Raw genomic sequence first — 19,138 nt, 5'->3', positions numbered from 1 at the left:
TATTAGTATCTGTTTCGATAGCTTAAATAAACTTACATTCGATAATCTAACCATGCAGGCTCATAAAAGCCACACAATTTTTGCAAAAATTTCTTAGATCGTTGCTGAGCAGCGACCACCTCATATTTCAAAGAATATCTTAATCGCCACGGTGCAGAGTACGAATTGTTCATAAATTGTATCTATAGTGATATTGTGTGTTTCTTATTTTTTGACAGCTGAAGAATTGTAATCCTCTTGTGTTACCACAGTCCAAATATATTTTTTAAACACGGCGGACACGTATGTGGCGTGGTCCGCAATCACTAATTAGTTATTATAAAATATTAGCATTGTCATTGCTATGTAAGAATTTATGTGTAGCTAAGATGAAATGTCGAAAATGTTAAAGGACTTTATTTAAAGAAACAGCAAGAAAGATATAAAATTGAAATGTTACAGAGCCTTTTGCTAGCAATACTGACTAAGGTAATTAAATTGGTTATTGTGCTCTCAAATGCTGTAGTACCTGCTTATTATTTAAAGTATTTCCATGCTATCCATCTCCTATTAATGGCAACAGAAATAACGGTGTTTTTATAGTTTTCATACAGCTACCAGGGACCGACTGCATGGCGGCAAACGTCGTAGTTAAGGCAGAAGGCGCATTGCCATCTGCCTTGTTTGGGATTTAAATCCGGTTTCTTTTAATGTGTGGTGTAGTATAGCAAAGAAAATTTCCAGCTCTGTCTGGTACCTTAGGTTTCTCTGTTCGTAGTTGCTATATCTTATATCCGGTCGTGATCGTACATGACCACGACACAAATAAATTAAGTGGCAATGCGAACTCTGTCCTTCATCTTGAGATCGCTACGCCTCCTACAAACGGTTTCAGGTGACATATAAACTATCACACACAGTACTTAAGTTTTTTAAAAGTCTTTGCTCTCTCCACCAAGAAGTGGCGCAAAACTCACAACAGATTTCTGAATCTTCACAACTGAATAACAATTTAATCAAAATATAAATAATTAAAAAAGAAAAAGAAACACAACACTTGGCGCCCGAAGAGGGACTTGACTGAAATCACGAAAATCAGTCCTCTTGTGTTTGCTGCTAATATAGATGTATCTAACAATACATTTATTTTTCATGTGCACGCTACGCGCTTCAAAAATTGTGGACGAAAATTTCAAAGAGGAAAGACGAGCCGACGGCGGAAAACGGGCAAATTTTGTATCCAGTTGCCGACTTTCAAGTCATCAAACGCAAGTTGCGAAAAAATTTTCATATGCAGTTGTGACGCTTCAGTAGTACAGTTGCCTTTCGAGCTACATTACCATTCTTCCTTTTATTTCCATCTGCACATTTAAAAAATCAGCATAAATTTTTTTAGTCAAAATTTAGTAGGATTTGCAACGTAGTGTCTAAATCCCATTGTTGAATCTTGATTTCAATGTGTAAATATAGCGTCGTGTTACATGTAAAATGCTAGCGCTGTGTGCTTATTCAGTTGTTTAGTGTACCTGTCTTCCACCTTGTCTTCTCCGCCTCTTTTCACAGTCGTTTGTTAGGAAAGTACAACTCCCATACTTGACAGACAGCACGTGCCCTAAGGTCAGAAGCAAAGGACAGACAAGCCGCGTTGCTGACCACGTGTAGCTGACGAATACTGTTGACAAACAGACACCGCGAGATGGCGGAGGGTAAACAGAAATTAATCCCGACAGCAGGTGACAGTGACGATATGAACAGCACTCAATATTCGTTGCGCTCACGTGCAGTTAGCATGTGAGTGGAGGTGGAGGCTAACGCCGGTGATATGATTGACTAAGACCAAACAATTGAAACGACTACCGCGGGTAGCGACCCAACTGTAGATACGAATGCAATTCTCCTTCAAAGCCAAAATTGGATGGCAAATAATGATAGGGAAAAGGAACAATTGCGGTTAGAAAAGGAACGAAAAGCAAGAAAGAGAGTTGAACGAGAGGAGGAAAACAAGAAAGAACGAATGCGGGCTTTTATCGATTTAAATAAACAGTTTGATGCGGTTAATGAAAAATTTGAAGTGGTAAATGGAAAATTTGACACAGTAAAAACTGAAATAACTACCGACTTGAAAACTGATCTGAATACCAAATTGGGCGAGGTCACGTCGGAAATAAGTGGGAAAACCAGAGCAGTAAAAACTGAGATACGTAAACAGGTTGAGGCTGAGATCAAGCAGGTATCTAGTAAATTTGATGCAGCACTAGGAGCTTCCAAGGATGAAATTAATGCCACGATAGAAGCAAACCATAGTAGCATTAAAGCGTAATTGTGATACCATGTCAAAGGAGGTCAGTGCCGTGAAACTGGTTGTCACTAATATGGGAAAGGAGACAGATGATTTGACGAAACAAGTAGAATCACTTGACATAGAGGAGCAGGTAAAAATTACTCTAAAGGCTCACGCTGAAGCGTTATCCGACCACTACACAGAGTGGATAAAAACTAAAGACCATCTGGTAGGAAAACGTAAAGACAGAGCTGAAAGAATTAGTAAGGGAAGTTACTTACGATCTTTTGGCGGAACCAGGAAAATCGGGAGACTCCGTGTTATCTGAGCTGGAACAGATAAGGCGAACTTTGGCACAAGACCTTCCTCAATGGAAGCAGCAGGTCATTGAAGAGGTGCAGACACTAAAGAACAAAGCGGAAAGTCCGTCACATCCGATGGGTAGCGAATGGAATCACTCCCCATACCGAAATGACAATAGGCAAATTAATTACAGCACTCCACTTTATCTCACGTCATACCACAGTCCGACAGACACAGTGCATAACCACACTGAAGTGAACAGCCCACCAATACTCATAACCCAAACGCAGGAAGAAAGTGTATTGAACCACAAAACATTACAACCTTTCACCCGCAAAAAAGTGACATACACCCAATCGTATTTTTGCGAAACTTCTCTGGAGTATTTCGGAACAGTTGGACAGACAAGAAAAGGATGCAGTTTCTAACAGGGTATATAACTGGAGATGCCACCTTATGGGGAACAGAAATGACAGACAAGTGCAGGACCTATAATGAATTCGAGCAGAATGAACAAATTTTGGAGTGATGGTGTTCAGCAGCGTTTAAGAAAAGAAGTGTTCAGGGCCGAAATGTTCAGTTCGAAACACGGCAGCCTCAGAAGATATTTCGAAAAACATTTAGCAAAAATTAAATTCTGGGACTCGCCAATTACAAATAAAGACGCGATCATGATTTTGAAAACTAAATTGCCCATCTCTATAGGGGAGAAATTAGTTAATGTTTCCGAGGACGATACCGAAGCATTTCTTTCCATATTGGACTCATTGGATTTTATTCGCGAAGACGTGATCGCAAATGTTGGTAGCGCTCCGAAATCAACAGGTGTCGTACGGAAATGGACAGTTTCGACCGAAGGATAATAACAAACAACGGTGCAATCCAATGGATAGTACACAACGGCCACAGTACGAAAACTCAACACACAATTATCCACAAAATCAGTACGGAAACAAACCACAACAGCAAGGAAATTATCAGAGCGGACCAGCCTTTAACAGGACGCGTGAGTGGAAATCAAATAAATGGCATGGGACAAGTGGAGGACAACAACATTTTGCTAGTAACGACAACACAATACTCTACATGGCCCAAAATATATTCCGACCTCCAACAAATATAAATTTTTCCGGTCACTCAAATTATTGTGCAGGAAATCCGAAGCCGAAACAGCAAAAGACTACACAAATATACAGGACGATTCAAAAAGAATACCACAACTTTAGGAATTTAAAACTCTGCAACGACAAAAGGCACAGCTAAGCACTATCTGTCGGCGAATTAAGGGAGCTATAAAGTTTCATTTAGTTGTACATTTGTTCGCGATTTCAGCCAATAAAGTTTTTGGTCCCTTTTTCTTCGAAGGTGCTACTGTAACTGGACTACAGTATCTGGAGATGTTAGAGAATTGGCTGTTCCCTCAGCTCGAAAAAGAAGCACAACAATTCATATTTCAGCAGGATGGAGCGCCACCACATTGGCACTTATCTGTCCGTAACTACCTGAACGTCAACTACCCGAGGCGATGGATCGGCCGCCAGGCAGCCCGTGACAGAGCACGTCATCACTGGCCTCCAAGAAGCCCTGATCTTACCCCCTGCGATTTTTTCTTATTGGGGTATGTTAAAGATATGGTGTTTCGGCCACCTCTACCAGCCACCATTGATGATTTGAAACGAGAAATAACAGCAGCTATCCAAACTGTTACGCCTGATATGCTACAGAGAGTGTGGAACGAGTTGGAGTATCGGGTTGATATTGCTCGTGTGTCTGGAGGTGGCCATATTGAACATCTCTGAACTTGTTTTTGAGTGAAAAAAAAAAACCTTTTTAAATACTCTTTGTAATGATGTATAACAGAAGGTTATATTATGTTTCTTTCATTAAATACACATTTTATAAGTTGTGGTATTCTTTTTGAATCACCCTGTATTATGCGCAAAGTGGATCGTACGCGGGACAAAAACCTTGTCCACAACCCTTCGTGCCACAGTCACAACACCAACACGAAACGGAGGAGACGTTAAAGAGCAATATTCGATAGGGAGAACCACCACAATCAGGAAAACTAGAAACAGCGTTCTTTAGCCTCCACAAGAAGCTGACACGAAAATCAGGCAGGCGTTGATTTCACTGGCAACGTATGCAAACCTCCGTAAGAAAGCATTTGACAAAATGGTAAATATGGTTATTGAATATAGAGAAGGTGAGAGAATCTTGCTAAGGACTCATTTTAAACATCGAAGCTACGAAAGAAAAATCGTTTTAATGGCAGCTCGTTGACGAAGGCCCATATGTTATTGTCAGGAAGCCGCACTTGCTAGCCGACCCCGTGACTAGAAGGATTAAAGGTCTGTCTCACCATAGTTACATAAGAAAATTCCACAATGGTAAAACAAGAAATTTACAGGTATTAGAAGTACGAGGCAATTACAAAGCATCATCAGAGAACAAGGTAAGTCGTCGACGTCGAATGATAACTCAAGAAAAATGACAAGCCAGTAGTTAATACCTCTGGAGGTCATCATACAGTGCTGACCGTATGTGGAAAGTTTGTACCGATCTGTTAATTGAATACAGGTAAAGTAATATGTCTCTACTTAGTACTAGTTTCAAGTTAGTATATAAGTATATGATGCATGCTCGTGTGGTAATCAGCCCCAGAGATGTATAAATCAAAGAGGAAGGAGTGATCAGTGCCCTTCTCTCAGGTCTTATAATCAAGGATTTTTTTTATAGGAACTAAAGTCTCTCGGAGGACAAGTTGTAGTTCTGTGTAAAATAAAGGGTCATAACTTTTCGTGACCAGAATCAAAGAATAACAGAGGATATCGTAATGAGAGCGACACATTACCTAAAAAAAAGAGAGAGTAAATTATAATATGCTAAGGAGCATGTGTCAGATCCGATGCTTAGAAGAAGTAATGTATGTGGAAAACTTCATTAGGGAGAGAGTTTTAAAGTATATGGCAGGTAAGTTATGCTGACACAAATTCGAAGGTGTAGCAGTAAAAGAAGGGGGTAGAGACAACGCTATATTATAAGTTACATGGAAATATTATACTTAAGAAATGCCAGCCGCAAGACTAAATGTAGCGATTAACAGCAGGAGTCCGCAATGCTTTACAGAGTGATGCCGCAGAATAAAAAAATCAATGGATGACAGCTTCTAGTAGAAGGCTACAGAGTTAAGTAAGCAAATAATAACTGGTCAAACAAGCACATGCATAGAGGCATGTAAATGAATCAATTATATTTTCTAAGTGAATGACACGTAAAAAGCAATTGCAGCACCATACGCGCTCGCATATGTTTCTTGTTTAGTATGATAATTTTTATAATGTCCAGATTATTTAAATGCTGATTTTTGTGTTTCTTTATAAAATCTTATCCAAAATACCGACCCCTGATAATCCTTCAAACATCCTATGCCTAGGATCATCTCGTAGAGATTTACTTGTACTGTCTGGGCGAAGCAACTCATATAAAAAGCGTGTAGGTTCGCGACGAGATCAGTTAAATTTTGCTTGTTGAAGCTAATTAAGAGTCAAGCCACTGGTTTGGCATGCAATTGAGTTTGTTGTCTTTGTCAATTTAAATAACACAGTAAACACAAGTTAATTGACACAAAAATAAAAAGAATCATAAAAAGAGAGTGTTCTCAAAGAGGAGGTCAATTAGTTTGTCTTTGAGACAATTAAAAAATGTAATAAGAATTTGATGGTAAAAAATAAGGTAGCTGAGTTTATAAGAGGAGATTGAAAAATAGTCTTATGTGGAGGACGTAAATTTTAACTGGTAAGCAAGAGCCATAAAGAAAATAATCGACAGCAGTTCCGTACCGGACGTGACCATTAGATTAAGAAAATATATATAATCAATATATGTATATAGTCAAAGTATCTTGTTATCCTTCTGTGAAAGAGTTATTTTTGCAAAGAGAAAGTGAGATGAAGGAGGACGTTTAGTTCACGAACGCCTATCAATGTGAAAGTGAAAATTTGTGCGTCGAAAAGCGAGTCTGTGTCACGACTCTTTATACCACACCTTGTGTGTATCAATTTGTTTCTAGCGTTGTGCAACGTTCAGTGAATAAGTATCGTTCGCCATGCAGCCCTCGCAAGGAAGCAAAATAACTTCTTTTCACTTACCTGTGAGTCTTTTACGGACAGTTGACAAGTGGTACGACGAGATGACTTCGTGCAGGCTTCCTCGGTGAAGCAACAGCAGCAATCCTCAAACAACGTGCTTTAAACGCAGCACGTTATCGGCGGACAACACAACACACACTCAATCTACGATTGCGCGAGCAATACTGGCCGGTGTTGATCTGTCATCATTGCCGCGCAGCGGCATATGACGAAATAATGGATATTTGAAACTGACGAGCGTGGCTCGGTCCGACAATAGAGACTTCATACTACTTTGAAGGACATTGTTGTATATGTACATAGCAAACATCACATTTTAGATACCGAAAGAGAACGATTTGTATTAAGCAAGGAATAAAATGGTCACGACTAGAATAAATTTCGGTCACGGTCAAAACGAGGTTGATATTTGCCTTAACCGCTGTCATAAACAAGAGCAGAAATCAGGGCGAAATGAAAGAAAGAAAGAAATGATCCTTACCCATACTGAACCCATTGTAAATAAACCGATAATTTTAAGCAATACTAATGCAGAGTATTCTCTATTTATGTTCCATATTCCACGAGTTGACGGAGAGTGGCAAATTCCATTCTGTGAAGTTGTAGAAAAGGGACTCAAATCGTGAGCGATTCTTGACAAACAATTCGACGGCACAGTGTGATCCACAACCAATGTATAATGTGTGCAAAATAAGAAAGAAAATTGCGATGAAATAAACACGAGCCTATCGTGCTTGTAGAGACATTGAAAATTTGGAAAACGTGTGAAAGAACAATGAAAGTGTTATATCAATTTCATAGTTTGTAAGCGTTTTAGGTTTATATGGGTACTTGTATATGTATGTAGTTTTTTCTCTGTGACAATGCCTGTCATCTCCACTTAATGTATATAGCTCTTTATTGTGGATAGTAAAACTTTTCAGATTGATGTAGATGTTAAGAAACCCTGTTACCAAAACACAGATGCAGATGAACTGCACAAAGACAATTTTTACAAATGGTCTTAACAATGAATATTTTCTCTATTATGGTAACTTTATGAAACGTCAAGTGTATACCACTATATGACTACTCAGTTTCAGCAATAGACATCTATTTAAAGCCACTAATATTACGAATGACATGAGGACGGAAGTAATACCTCCCGTATTCCTCCCCTCCTCAAGGGAGGCAGTGTAATAATAGTATCTGTTTCGGTAGCTTAAATAAACTTACATTCGATAATCTAACCATGCAGGCTCGTAAAAGCCTTACAATCGGTGCAAAAATTTCTTAGATCGTCGCTGAGCAGCGACCACCTCATATTTCAAAGAATATCTTACGCGCCATGGTGCAGAATACGAATCGTTCATAAATTGTATCTATAGCGATATTTTGTGTTTCTTATTTTTTGACAGCTGAAGAATTGTAATCCTCTTGTGTTACCACAGTCCAGATATATTTTTTAAACACGGCGGACGCGTATGTGGCGTGGTCCGCAATCGCTAATTAATTATTATAAAATATTACTATTGTCATTGCTATGTAAGAATTTATGTGTGCAGTTAAGATGAAATGTCGAAAATGTTAAAGGACTTTATTTAAAGAAACAGCAAGAAAGATATAAAACTGAAATGTTACAGAGCCTATTGTTAGCAATACTGACTAAGGTAATTAAATTGGTTATTGTGCTCTCAAATGCTGTAGTACCTACTTATTACTTAAAAGTATTTCCATGCTGTCCATCTCCTATTAATGGCAACAGAAATTACGGTGTTTTTATAGTTTCCATACAGCTACCAGGGACCGACTGCATGTCGGCAAACGCTGTATTTAAGGCAGAAGGCGAATTGCCATTTACCTTGTTTGGTATTTAAATCCGATTTCTTTCAATGTGTGGTGTAGTATAGCAAAGAAAATTTCCAGCTCTGTCTTAGGTTTCTCTGTTCGTAGTTGTTATGTCTCATATCCGGTCGTGATCGAACATGATCATGACACAAATAAATTAAGTGGCAATGAGAACTCTGTTCTTGATCTTGAGAACGCTACGCCTCCTGAAAACGGTTTCAGGTGACGTATGAACTATCACATACAGTACTTTTTTTGAAAAGTCTTTGCTCTTCCCACCAAGAAGTGGTGCAAAGCTCACAACAGATTTCTGAATTTTCACAAGAGAATAATAGTTAAATCAAAATACAATTAATTAAAAAAAGCACCACAAGCCCTTCCTGGCACAAAGTAACATTGCGGACGCGATCGAACCGCGATACTGACCGTCTACGCATCGTTGAACTACAGACAACACGAGCCGTGTACCTCCTTCCTGGTGGAATCACGAAGTGATCGGCTGTCGGAACCCCTCCGTGTAATAGGCGCTGCTCATGCACGGTTGTTTACATCTTTGGTCGGGTTTAGTGACATCGCTGAACAGTCAAAGGGACTGTGTCTGTGATATGATATCCAGAGCCAACGTTTATATTCAGGAGTTCTGGGAACCTTGTTTGATGTGTGTATTAGGGAAAAACATCAGAAAAATTAACTAATTCACCACTTAGTTTGACATTGACTGTCTTTTGCCCTTGCATGTGTGGCGTGCAGAAATTTCCAGCTCCTCATTAAATTCATTGTATATTATTTCTGGAAGTGATGGCGTATGATACGACATCCACCTATGTTTCTAAATGGGTATCGAGTGATTTCTATGCGTTTTGCTACTACTTACTCGTATTTCGTGAATTCCTTACTTGTGTAACAGCTGACGCGTTCGTCACAAGTTTTGTAAAAGTTCCTTTCAGTCCGTCCTATCTAGAAACTTGAGCAAATTTTATATGTGATTTTGTATATTCCTGAGTCATAGAACTCATCTTTTTTTTATTTTTTAAGGTCTGCACAAAGGTCTGTTGTTTGGTGTTTGTGGAGAAAACACTTTCCGTTTATGTGACCTGAGCTGTCCGGCGAGAATAGATAGCTCTTGGTGTGCTCTTTGCATTCGTAGATGTTACATTGGCGAACTGCCAGGAAGCAAGCGGGTACCAGGCGAGGCCTCTTTCCGGCAGGTCACAAAGTGCAGGAGGTCGGTTCTGATGGCATCAACTGAGAAATGCGAATGATGGAGAGTGTGTAGCCTCGTCCTGCTACTCAGAGGTCCAGGGTTTGCCATCAACAAGGGGAGAACAGGCTGGCCGGAAACAATGTGAGCAGCCGTCTCCGGTTGTTAGCAGATGATGCTGTCGTTTATCGTCTAGTAAACTCGTCAGAGGATTGAAACAAATTGCAAAACGATTTAGAAAAGATATCTGAATGGTGCATAAAGTAGCAATTGACCCTAAATAATGAAAAGTGGGAGATCATTATTATATTTTAATTTATTTTATTTATTTAAGAAATTTGTTTAAGAAAATTCTCTGCTTCGGCCGGCCGGGGTGGCCGAGCGGTTCTAGGCGTTTCAGTCTGGAACTGCGCGACCGCTACGGTCGCAGGTTCGAATCCTGCCTTGGGCATGGATATGTGTGATATCCTTAGGCTAGTTAGGTTTAAGTAGTTCTATGTTCTAGGGGACTGACGACCTCAGATGTTAAGTCCCACAGTGCTCAGAGCAATTTGAACCATTTGAATTCTCTGCTTCTTATTTATTTTTGGTATTTTTAGGAAAATTTAGGTTTTAGCTTCAGTCTTTCAAGAGCTAAAGAATGTAAGTCTTTGGTTTTAAATACCACAGGAGAGCTAGATATATGTCCCGCAGCATCGATCTCGCTGATACTTCTCGTCGGAACTGCTCCACCTGAAATCTCTAAAATATTTATTTCGCTACGAAGATCGTTCGGCCCAACTAGGTGCTATGTTGTATGATGCGTATGGATTGATGTGTCTAACTTTTTTCTCAACAAAAAGTTTATTGCTGATGAGATATTCTCTCGAAGGCTCGCACTATCATTCCGCATTACACCTCCGGTCGGTCTACGTCACGTGATATCTGAAGAATGTTTGTCAAATATTTTATAAATTGATAAACACACACCTTGAATGCGTATTATTTTCTTGAATTTGTTTCTTGTGCCATCGGCTAGCTAAACATTCACAATGGAGCTTAATAGCGTCGCACAACAATAGCAAAATGTCTTCAACATAAAACACGTCCAATCTCTGTAATCGCTTCACACAGAGTCCTCAAATATACATCATTGGTTATTTATTCCAGAGAGATGCATCCATAGCACGGAACTTCCAGTTCTCGCAGGCCGCTTATACTACTCTCGGCATTAATATTTCGACGCACCCGAATCGAAGTTTTTTTACGATCCGCTGCGTCATATATATGAGTGCTAAAGGAATCCGTTAAACTTCGATTACACGACAAATCAGCCAAACGTAAAGGCTGTGAATTCAACTAAACATCTAGGAATTACAATTACGAATAATTTAAATTGGAAAGAGAACGTAGAAAATGTTTTGGGGAAGGCAAACCAAAGACTGCGTTTTATTGGCAGAAAACTTAGAAAGTGTAACAGATCTACTTAAGAGACTGCCTATAATACGCTTGTCCGTACTCTTTTGGAGTACTGCTGCGCGGTCTCCACCCCTACCAGTCAGGACTACCGGAATACATCGAGGAAGTTCAAAGAAGAGCAGCACGTTTTGTGGTGTCACCGCCAGACACCACACTTGCTAGGTGGTAGCCCTCAAATCGGTCGCGGTCTGTTGGTATACGTCGGACCCGCGTGTCGCCACTATCAGTGATTGCAAACCGAGCGCCACCACACGGCAGGTCTAGTCTAGAGACACTCCCTAGCACTCCCCCCAGTTGTACAGCCGACTTTGCTAGCGATGGTTCACTGTATACATACGCTCTCATTTGCAGAGACGATAGTTTAGCATAGCCTTCAGCTACGTCATTTCCTACGACCTAGCAAGGCGCCATATTCAGTTGCTATTGATATTGATATTGTGAATCATGTACCGTCAAGAGCGACGTTCATCATTAATGGATTAAAGTTATCAAACTAATTACGTCCGCTTTCTGAATTCTAATTCCTTGTCATGTTCCAGACCTCACGTCAGTAAAGTTCTTCCCTCCTCACGCCAGCCTGCGTGAGCTAAAACGCGTGCCTTTCGGCCTCCATTCGTAACACGGTGTTGGCTCTTCAGCCAACACAGAACGTTTTGTATTATCGAGAATTATCACGGACATGATACAGGATTTGGGGCGGACAGCATTAAAACAAAGGCGTTTTTCGTTGCGGCTGAATCTTCTCACGAAATTTCAAACTTTCTCCTCCGAATGTTGTTGATGCCGACCTACATAGGGAAAAACGATGATCATAATAAAATAAGGGATATCAGAACTCGCACGGAAATATAAAGGTGTTCGTTTTTTACGCACGCTGTTCGAGGTTGGAATAATAGAGAATTATTGTGAAGGTGGTTCGATGAACCCTCTGCGAGGCACTTAAGTGTGATTTGCAGAGTATCCACGTAGCTGTAGGTGTAGATAAGAAGACGTGACCGAGTCGGGCAATACAGGGTGTAATGACACATTCCTATGCAGAGACATACAATATCTTAAAAGCTGCGCCAAAGATAAATTGAGAGGCATGTATATTATAATCTTTGTAAAGTTCACCTTGGATTCTCTTTTGTTTGATACTCCAAGGAGCTAAGGGACACTTTCGATTGTTGCCTTGTGGAGGATGGACGTGATTTTTGGACTGTGCGGAAAGGCAGCCATATGGCTGGTAATTATGGTTTGTGCGACGAGCACAGCAAGTCTTATTGTGTTGTGAATAAAAAAAATAGTGAAAAGTATCGAAGTGTTACGAAAATTATTTATAGCGACGTAGCATAGTATTCCTTGGTTTCCACCGTCTTCGTGAAGTGAACCGATGCCGACTCATGATGGTACACACGGTCAACAAAGAGAAGATCATCGATGGCGACTAATGAATTAATATTGTGGCAGAAGGACTAATTCTACGTCTAAGGTGAGAACTCTGATTAAATCAACAATGACGTGGAATTTAAAATGTAAAATGTTTTTTATTTATTTCGCCACACTGGCGACCGTGACAGGACAGTGCTGGTGGAACAAAGAGTAAGTACTTCATTGTTGTGCTACAAATGTACTTGTACTAATTACTGTTTCTCTGTTACATGACGCACATGGAAAATGACGAATAAAATGAAACAGTATTAACTGTATAAACGGATGGCACAATAACCAGAAGGAACAAGGACAAGGATTTACAAAACTAACGTAATCGTGAGAGACGCAGCTCAGTCGGAATTAAGGTAGGAAAGCGCAAACGCATGCAGCGGCTGCACCTTGGCTTAGCTCCACTTAAAGCAGAACCATTTCCTGTCCATATTAAAATCCTGGTAGTGTTTGTGGCAACACACAATTACACTTTGATAATTACTTTTTATGTTCAACAATCGCAGAATTAGAAGACGTAGTGCGCCATCTTGTAAATTTCCGACGCGCAACAAATAACAATCGCTAGATATTTTTATTAATTCAACTGCGAGAGAATTTAAAGATTTAGATTAACAGTAAAGTACAGATAAAAATAATATCTTCACAATGGAATCGGAGAACTTTAATTTAACAAATGTTCATGGACACGTCACCGATTCTGACAATAGTGACGTAAATGATGACGCAATTAGTTTTTCAGCACAACATAATGTAGAAGTAAATACGATTCAATTGCACTCCACAGGGATTAACAATAATGAACCACTTGCAAATGAAACCTTGTGCACAGTCGATGAAGCATCGATTACCAGATCAGATGAAAATATTTCGCGTGAAATCAGTGAACCTAGCCCGGTTTCGATTCAATCAGACCGTGGCAGAGAAACAATGGCAGCAAATAATGGCATAAATACAAACACACAAGCTTCGTCAGTTACGCTTGAGGCATTATATAGTCTGATGTCAAACGTGAGCGAGCAATTATCTGATTTAAAGATGAGTCACAACACAACGAACACAAAACTGGCGAATCTAGAAGTCAGCCACAACACAACGAACACAAAACTGGCGAACATGCACAGACATTTCGATCAACGCTTAAATAAACTCACCAATGAAATCGATCAAAAGATCGAAGACAAAGTCATCAAAACCGTCAATAGTGTATACAATGTATTGGCAAATGATTTAGAAAAGAAATTGTCAGATCTTACAAACAAACAGGAACAGGAACTGTCAGAAATAGTAGAAATACACAATCAAACACAAACCGTACAAAAAGAAATACATGAAAACGTACAGGCTATTCAATTAAATTTGACAAGAGTACAGTCCGCATGTGAAGAAATACCTGACCAAGTTAATAAAGTTAACGAAGAAGTCGGTTTTCTGAAACAGGAGACTCGACGTATCAACGCCGACATTATCAAAATAAATGAAACTTTAGAAAACGGTAATGTAAATGAATCAATAACTGACCGGGAAACAAAACTTTTTGAAAAATTAGGTAATGAAATCAAAGTAGCCGAGGACAGAATACGTAAGGAAATTGCTGGTAGACTAAACGTTTCAAATGACTTGCCTACGTCAAGCAACAAGCAGCGCGACACTTATTCGCCCGTGCCAGATTACGATGTCAATAACGCAGAACATCACGCGCCCTGTCCGGCGTATGTGCACGCACCGGCACAGGCAAACAATGGCTATTCGCCAAACGCGGTGCTGCAACAGGCAGTAGGCGTGTCGCCTTGCATCTCGACGATTCTAGTCGATGAGAGCCTGTTGAAACATAGACAGTTTCCAGTTTTCTCCACAGAATCCAGAAAAACTCATCCAGTCGTATTTGTAAGAGCATTTAAAAATGTCTTACCAAGAAACTGGACTGAGGCACAGAAGATTAGATATGTAGTAGGCTTCACACAAGGCGACGCACTTTTGTGGGCCACAGACATGGCTGAACAGTGCGTCACCTACGAACAATTTGAACGGGCTTTCTTGGAGAAATATTGGTCTGCTAGGGTCCAAGAAAGACTGCGCCGTTCAACCTCAAAAACGGCGGGTTGAGAAAGTATTTCGAAAAGTACTTGAATAAGACGCGCTATTGGAACAATCCAATACCGCACGTAGATGTTCTCAAAATTCTGAAAAACAAACTACCCGCGAACTTACGCGAAAAATTGGTAACCATACCGGAAAACGACCTTGACTACTTTCTTTCCGTGCTTGACTCAATTGATCTAATATACGAAGAAGAGCCGAGCACAAGTAATCGGAATGAATATTCCGGAACCAATCAAAACAACGGTAACGGATATCATTTTAATGGCAGTGGACAAAACCCACACAGTTGGCATCCGTATGCGACAAGGCCAAATAATGGAACCTGGAATTACGGAAATCGGAGGAATTCGGCGCCACAGAGACGTGAAGACCGAAGATACAGTACAGATTACGGTCCACGCCGGTATGGAAATGATAGAAATCACGTGAATGATTGGTCAGGCCCGCGTGATGAAAGGCGGCACACAAATGAAAATTACAATAGTTACAGTAATAGGAATGATAGACCAAGGAGGAATAGCGACGGCCGGTCGCAAGAAAATGTTGCACGCAGCGGTCCGGAAACTAATTGGCGACAGAATAACCACTCAGTACACTTTGTAGATGTAACGGACAGTACTGAAGCAACGCCGTTGTCTCCCCCGGTAAACAACAATCGGTCGTAATGAGCCCCCTCCGGCCGACCGATTTGACAACAGGGGGCACAAACAAGCACACATTACATCTTAGACAATTATTTTTAAGATAAGATCAGGATGCGACCGTAGAAGATGATCTATGTGAAGAAGAGATGAAAGCACCGGACAAGGTAAGTGACCTCGTGCAGGCTGTAATAACAGCAAAGATAGGAACTATAATTACCAACGTAATTTTAGATACAGGCGCATCTACGAATATTATTTCTAACAGTTTATTTAAAGAAGTTTCGAAAGTATTAAAAGTACCAGTGTTGCCAACGGAAAATTGTAAAATCTTGACAGCTATAGGTAACAAGTCGAAAAGTATTAAGTGGCAGACGCAAATACCTGTTACCATTAGCGATGTCACGATAAACTGTACATTCTTAATCGTTGACAAGTTAATCGTCAATTGTATTTTAGGCATGGAAGTTTTCCGGCAGTATAAAGTGAACATCGACATAGGCAGTGGACTTTGCTATTTCCGAGTGGGCAGTCGTAGTGTGAAGGTCAATCTTGTAAGGTCAACAATAGGTCGTAATGGCCAGTTACAGAAACAAGCTGAAGTAAAATTAGTTTACCCACAAGTTTTATTGATAGATATTCCTTTCCCCGAACAATTAGACACGGAAATAATTAACGAACAGGCCGCCCACGAGAAGGTAGGAAAATCCACTTGTCTTTCAGAAACTCAACAAAATGAACTAGCAGATCTTATTTATGAATACCGCGACATTTTTAGAAAACAGCCAACAATAATCAAAACGTATGAATACAAAATGGAAGTCTACCCACATAAAACGTACTGCCATAAATCATATGCGATACCATGGGCAAAGAAGGAAGCGGTTCGCAAAGAAATAGATAGAATGGTTCTGTGGAAGGTGATAGAACCTTCACATTCACCGTACTGCAGTCCCATCCTAGCTGTTAGCAAACCTGACGGATCAGTCAGATTAGTACTTGATGCGCGGGAAATTAATAAGATCATCGTACCAATACGCACTAGGCCGGAGAACTTAGATGAGCAATTGCTTAAATTTCATGGAGTGAAGTATTTAACATCCGTTGACATGAAGGCTTCGTATTGGCAAATAGCCCTACATAGTGATAGCAGAAAATATACTGCGTTCATTCATGCTGGCAGAAGCTATCAATTCCAAGTACTGCCATTTGGACTCAACCGTACTGCAGTCCCATCCTAGCTGTTAGCAAACCTGACGGATCAGTCAGATTAGTACTTGATGCGCGGGAAATTAATAAGATCATCGTACCAATACGCACTAGGCCGGAGAACTTAGATGAGCAATTGCTTAAATTTCATGGAGTGAAGTATTTAACATCCGTTGACATGAAGGCTTCGTATTGGCAAATAGCCCTACATAGTGATAGCAGAAAATATACTGCGTTCATTCATGCTGGCAGAAGCTATCAATTCCAAGTACTGCCATTTGGACTCAACGTGAGTGCTGGGGTGTTTATAGAGGCTTTAGACAGAGTATTGGGTCCAGAACTGATTAGCAAAGTGACGTTGTATGTAGACGATCTCTTGATAACCACGGACACCTGGCAAGAGCATGTAGAATTGGTACACAAGGTGTTCCAAAAGTTCCGAGAATATGACGTCACAGCAAATTTTAAGAAGTCCGAATTCGGAAGGGATCAAATAAAATTTTTAGGCCACATTATTTCACCAGGCGGAATTTTACCAGATCCAAAAAAGCTTGATGCCATAGAATATTTCCCCTCACCACAAACACGTAAACAATTGAAAGCGTTTCTGGGGCTCACGTCATTTTTTCGAAAATTCGTGCGCAAACAGTTACTGAATAGTGATTCCCTACTCAACCTTTTAAGGAAAAACCACACATGGTTGTGGACAGTAAAATGTGAGGAAGATTTCGTAAAAATCAAACAGGCACTCATAAACGCACCCATTTTGAAGCATCCTAACATGAACTACAACTTTTGTTTGAGCACGGACGCATCATGTCAGGGATTAGGCTCTTGTCTGTTCCAATTAGTAAATGACAATGGAGAACAGAAAGTAAACATAATTAGTTTTGCCAGTAGAACGTTAACGGAATGTGAAACAGCCTATTCGGCAACTGAACTTGAAGCGTTAGCTGTAGTGTGGGCTTTCCGCAAGTTCCAATACTATCTCTGGGGAAGGCATACACGAGTGTTTTGTGACCATCAAGCACTATCGTTTTTACTCACATGCAAATTGTTGCACAAACGGATTGCACGTTGGTGTTTATTCCTCCAGGAATTTGATTTCGAGATAGTTTATATCAAGGGTGAACAGAATGTAATTGCCGACGCATTATCGCGCTTGCCACAAGGCTTGAGCGAGTTCAATGAATTGATGGAACAGACTTCCGATTTTAGAGTTTTTCTGATGCATGATGGCACATTTCAACCATATTACAGAAGGATGTGTAAGGACATGAGCAAACTACAAAAGGAAGACAATAGATGGAGACAAGTTATGCAAAAACTGCAGGCAGATGACAATAGTACATTGAAACAATATTACACAATGTCAAACGATGTTCTTTTCTACAGGCGCAATCCACAATCCAACACCTGGTGTGTCTGCATCCCGGAAGAATACATAGACAATTTGATAAGACACACACATAGAGTATGGGGACACTATGGGGTATCAAAATGTACAGCGAAAATATCAACGTATTGTTACTTCCCGAATCTCAGACGCAGGATTGAACAAATAATAAAAAAGTGTACAATATGTCAGAAGGTTAAACATCTTAATAGATCTTGTTTGGACGTATTACACCCTATCATTCCAACTAGACCAAGAGAACTAGTTTCCGTGGACGCAGCAGGACCATATCCACGAGCTAGGGGAGGAGTTAGATATGTGATCGCATTTTATGATGTCTTCACAAAGTATTTAAAAATGTATGCTATAAAAGCAGTACTGTCGGGATCAATAATCAAACGCATGATAGAAGACTACATACCACTAGTGGGAAAACCGAAAATTATATTAACTGATAATGCAACAAACTTCACTAGTAATAAATGGAAAACATTTCTCGAATCTCAAAACATAAAACATATATTGGTATCCAAATTTCACCCAGAATCGAGCCCGATTGAGAGAAATTTTAAAGAATTTAATCGCTGTATAAGAACTTATGTACCAAATAAACAGACAAAATGGGTAGAATACATAGCTCCATTTCAGCATATTGTAAATAATTTAATTCATACTTCAACAGGCTTTACACCTACAGAGTTAATGTTTCAAGGCACAGAACTTGACGAATGGGCTAAACCTTTACCTAAATTAGCCACAAAGGAAATAACACTAGGCGAAAAGGTACGTCAAGCATTACTACAGATGGAAGAACAAGCAGAAATAAGGAGAAAGCAGTTCAACAAAAAGATAAGAAAGGTTACAGAATTTAACATTGGACAGGAAGTACTATTACGTACCCACCCAAAATCCTCTAAAATTAAGTCATTAAACAAAAAGTGGCAGTTGTTGTATGATGGCCCTTTCATTATAATAGACAAACCTCACCCAGGATGTTATCTGTTAGGTAACACACGAACGGGCAAGGTGAAAGGGTTATACCCCCACAAGGACATCAAGGAATTTTTTCATTAAAGGTTATATGTTATTTTAGCAAAATTGAAATTGTACAACCTTGGATCACATAGTAAAATTGCTGTCATTAACCTAAGAAACTTGCGAACAACT

The sequence above is a fragment of the Schistocerca serialis genome, chromosome 4, assembly GCF_023864345.2.
Source record: "Schistocerca serialis cubense isolate TAMUIC-IGC-003099 chromosome 4, iqSchSeri2.2, whole genome shotgun sequence".
Taxonomy (NCBI): domain Eukaryota; kingdom Metazoa; phylum Arthropoda; class Insecta; order Orthoptera; family Acrididae; genus Schistocerca; species Schistocerca serialis.
This window is presented reverse-complemented; position numbering follows the sequence as displayed.